Source organism: Penaeus monodon, chromosome 35 (assembly GCF_015228065.2).
Source record: "Penaeus monodon isolate SGIC_2016 chromosome 35, NSTDA_Pmon_1, whole genome shotgun sequence".
NCBI classification, from domain to species: Eukaryota; Metazoa; Arthropoda; class Malacostraca; order Decapoda; family Penaeidae; genus Penaeus; species Penaeus monodon.
The window spans coordinates 3,707,022-3,712,021 of NC_051420.1; positions in this window are offsets into that span (position 1 = coordinate 3,707,022).

Sequence of the window (5,000 nt, forward strand, 5' to 3'; positions counted from 1 at the left end):
GTGGGTGTGGTGTGTGGTGTGTGGGTGTGTGTGTGGTGTGTGTGGTGTGTATGGGTGTGTGTGTGGATGTGGGTGTTGGTGTGGGTAAAGGGTGTGGGTATGGGTGTGGATGTGTATGGATTAGGTATGTGTGGTTGTGGTTGTGGGTGTGGGTGTAAGTGCGCGTGTATGTATGTATGTATACATGTGTGAATACATACACACATAAAATACTCAATAAAAATAACAATGACAACTATCCCTCTCTCTATCCATCCCCATCCCTCTCCCCCCTTACCTCGCCCTTCCTTCCTCACCCTCTCCTCTCCATCCCTTCCCTCCCTCTCTCTCTCTCCCTTCCCTCTCTCTATCTCACCTTCCACCTCTTTCTCCGCCTCCCACCCTCCCTCTCCCTCTCCCTCTCTCTTATCCCTCTCTACTACCAACGGGAGTTACAGCTCCGTCAATTCAAGTATCAGCAACAGCTTCAGCACCAGCTGCAGCACCAACCCCAGCACCACATGCTGCATCAGCTTCTGCACCAGCTTCGACACCAGCTGCAGTACCGACCCTAGTGCCATCTGCTGCACCAGCTTCAGCACCAGTTACAGCTCAGCCCTCACTGCAGCAGGACAAACAAGAGTCCAAGGCAGAAATTAAGGATCTGCTACAGATGCTGCTTCGGCAGATGGAGCAGATGATGTTCAGCATGTGTCCCAACAATCTCAATTTCAGGAAAGGATGTTTGCGTTCCTCCTCGATCAACAACAGCATCACCCTGTAGTGGGCCTTGGAAGTGGTCAAGCAATCAGTGCCTCCAAGTAATCTCTTGAAATGTATTACCTGGAACATAAACAGTTTACAGAAACGCAAAGCGGCTCTCTCCCAGTACCTTCACTCCGAAAATGTTGATGTGTGTTGCCTTCATGAAGTCAGAACTAGTGCTCGTTCTCAAGTCAGATTAGTACTTATTGATTATATTAACTTTATTATAGACACTGGTCTTGTCTTTGACATGATTAGTGATACAAAAGGTTTTTTACCAGCCGAAATGATATTTTCATACAGTGATATTAGCATAGCCATTCAGGCATGTATATAACACTAATGTTTGACTAATAGCCCTCTACACAAATAGAAGCACAGCCACTTTGATATCTTACCCTGGCTTTTTGCAGGGCATGTACACTGTTCTGTAAATAAATGTTATAAAATCAAATCAATCTCCTCTCCACCTCCCTCTCTCTCCTCTCTCTTCTCTCTCCATCTCCCACCCTCCCTCTCCCTCTCCTTCTCCCTCCCTCCCTTTCCTTCCCCCTCTTCCCTCTCCCTCTCCCTCCCCCTCCAACTCCTCACCTCCCACCCACCCACCCTCTCTCCACCTCTCCCTCTCCCTCTCCTCTCCCTCTCCCCCCTTCTCCCCGACCTGCGAGAAGAGAGTGGCCTGCACCAGGAGCCCCGTCAGCGCCACCATGATCCTCTCGTTAAAACTGTCGAGGTCGAGTGGGAAGAAGAAGATGAGGTGGCCGATGATGACGATGATGAAGGTGGGGACGTAGGTGGCGATGATGTAGAAGATCGACATGTTGTAGAACCGCAGGCGCACGGTCTGCCCGCTGGAGTGGCCCTGGGGGGGGGGGGGGAAGGTGGGAAGGGGAGGTGGTGGATGGGGAGTGGGGGGGATGGTGGAGGGAGGTAGGGTGGAGGGAGGTGGAGGGAGGTAGGGTGGAGAGAGGTAGGGTGGAGGGAGGGTGAGGGAGGTGGAGGAGGAGGAAGAGGAAGAGGAAGAGGAGGAGGAGGAGGAGGAGAAGGAGGAGGAGGAGGAGGAGGAGGAGGAGGAGGAGGAGGAGGAAGAGGAGGAGGAGGAGGAGGAGGAGGAGGGAGGGAGGGGAGGATGGATGGGGGTGAGGAGGGTGGGGATAGGGGATAGGGGTGGGGTAAGAGATGGTTAGTTTCTGTTAAACATATCATATTGTGCTTATGGATTTATCATATACATGTATAAGTATAAATATCAATACAGAAGGTAAGTACGCAAAGGTTAGCAAAACGAAAACATGTTTATATAAAGCAAAGATGTAAAATAAGACTAAATACATACACACTCTCTCCCCCTCACCCCCATAAATAAATAAATAAACAAATAAAAATAGAGAGATAGACAAATAAATAAATAGATAAATAAATAAAATAACTATAAATGATGAATAAAAACAATGTCGTGTCGACGAACGTAAAAGAAAAAAGTTTGTGAATGAGAATGGATATCTCCACGGCGAAAGAGATTTATTTGGCGCTTTTTGATTACATCTTCATCAGATATACATGTGTTCGTGAATTTATGATGAAGACAATAATCGAAACTGGTCAGAGATATTCATTTTGATTCATACTTTTTTCTTAACGCACAGATATTTATCATGATTTTTTTTATTGTATTTGCCATACGTTTTCTATAATCAGTAATTTTTTCAGTCTTTGTCTTAAAAATTCCCCTCGCATTTCCTATATATTGCATACGTTCAATGTTTTATCTTTCTTTTCCACAATTTTTTCCTTCTTTCATCTTGAATTAAAAGAATATATTCATTTTCTTGCATTTACCTGATGATTACCCTACATTTATCATACATATTTCTCTACCACACACATTTTTTCCTACATTAGCTGCATTTCCCCCTGAATCTGTCTCATTATTTCCCTCACTAACATTTTTGCTACGTTTGTTAAATTCTTCCCCACTTGTACCATATACCATATTTCCTCCCCTTTCATATGCCGCATTTTCCCACATTTGACATTTTACCCTAACATTAGTCACAGCAAAATTTCCCCCAACATCGGACAAAATTTCCCCCACATGTACCACATTCCCCCCCCCCCCCCGAACCTTTCTCCCATCCTCCCAACATCCAAGAAAAATCCCCCTATTTCGCCCATTTTCCCCCCACCCCACCCCATTTTCCCCCAGCGACCCCTCACCTCATCCTGCTGCGTCATCGTCTCAGACTCAAGGTAGTACTCGAGGAGCCTCCGGTTGCCCTCGAAGGCCACGCCGGTGCCGTTCCTCGCCAGCGCCACGTAGTCCTTGTTCACGCCGGCCAGGAGGATGCCCTGCGGGGCGGACATGAGAGAAGTTTGTTTATTTATCTTGTTCGTCTGTTTTAATTGGTTAGTTGGTTAGTCACTGTTGTTTTTTGGGTATTAATTCATTCATTTATTTATTTTGTTTATTTGTCTTACTCACAATTCATTTATTCACTCACTCACTCACTCATTCACACATTCACTCACTCATTCATTCACACATTCACTCACTCACTCACTTATTCACTCACTCACTCACACATTTCCTCTACATCTCCTGCGCACTCTCCAACTCCGTCCCCCTCTCTCCTTCCCCCTATCCCTCTCCCTCTTCCATTCCCTTTCCCTCTCCTTCCTCTCTCCCATTCCCACCCTCCTCCCTCTAGACAACTAAGAGCGACCGAGGGACCGTGAGAACGAGACCAAGGGACCGAGCGACCGAGGACAAGGGCCGAGAGACCAAGGGACTGAGAGACCAAGGGACTGAGAGACCAAAGGCGAGGTGGCTTACCATGTTGCAAAGCTGCGTGTCGAAGGGGAAGGCCTCGAGGGCGAAAGTGCAGGACACCGTGACGGAGAGCTTCTTGGTGAGTACCAGAGGGTTTTCGTGTCCTTTGAAGATCTCGTCTGCGGAGAAAGGCTATATTGAGGATTGTGTTTGGGGAAAAAAAACGTATCTTTATTGTTAAAATTTCTGGCGTCCACAGCGGCCATGCCTAAAGGCCCCACCCGACCTTCGAAGATGTTTTCGTCCTCGTCGGGGAGCGAGTCGGCCGAGAGCCGTCGGATCCTGAGGGTGCTGCGCAGCTCGTTCACTTCGCTGGTGGTGTTGCCTCCGCCCTGGAACTCCAGCTGCGGGATCCACGGGAAGTTCTTGTCCTCGTTGGCAATGTTGAGTCCCTCGTCGAAGTTGAGGTGGTGGAAGGCGAGGCGGCCGTCGATCCACAGCAGCTCCATCATGATCTCGCACGTGAACTGGAACTTCTTGAGGTCGAGGCTGTGCACGGACAGGATGGTCACGTGGATGCTGATCTGGACGGGCTCGTCGCGGTTCGGTCCTCGAGGGCGCGCTCAGGGCGTCATAGCCGTCGGGCAGCACCACGAAGTCGCACTTGACCTCGTCGGAGGCGTCGGGGCAGTCCGCCTCCAGGTCGCACCGCTGCCGGATCATGACGCAGGTGCCGTCGCTGCAGGAGAACTGGCCGTCCTTGCACGACGTCATCATGAGCTCGATCTCCGTCTTGCCGCAGACGTCGTTCTCGACGTGCCACGAGTTGAGGCCGATCGGGTAGTGCGTGGGCGACGTCATGTGCAGCACCGCCGTCACGTAGGGCTTGTCGAAGCGCGTCAGCATCCAGTAGCCGAAGGTGGAGTTGGTGACCGACCTGTCGGGCGGCTTCTTGGTGATCTTGGTGTAGTAGACGCCCGTGAAGGAGAGCGAGCCCTGGTCGTGGGTGAGGAAGTAGTCGCGGTCGAACTCCGACTGGATGCAAGAGGCCGCGCATCCGGATGAGGCCCACCTGGTCGAAGTGGCACACGGGGCACATCTCCAGGTGGCAGTTGCTGGGCACCCACAGCCCGAACTCCTCCACGGTGGTCTCCAGGCTCCCGATGAAGGCCATGCAGGTGTCACGCTCCGTGATGGGCAGGCCGTTCCTCTCGTCAAACTTGCTGTAGCCGATGGGAGACCCGTCCAGGTAGTGTTGCCACGACTGCGTTTCCACGTTTCCCAAGACCCCGAGCCATAGCGTCTCCGCGTAGCCGTCGCCGCAGTCCACGGCGTAGGGAAGCGACGCGTTGAACAGCTCATCGTTGTCGGTGGCGCTCTTGGGCACCGTGATGGTCCCCCCGACGATACGGCAGAGAAGCTCCCCCTCGTTGAAGACGCGAAGCTCGGGGAAGATGAGATCGAAGTCCCTCATGGTGTCGCACGT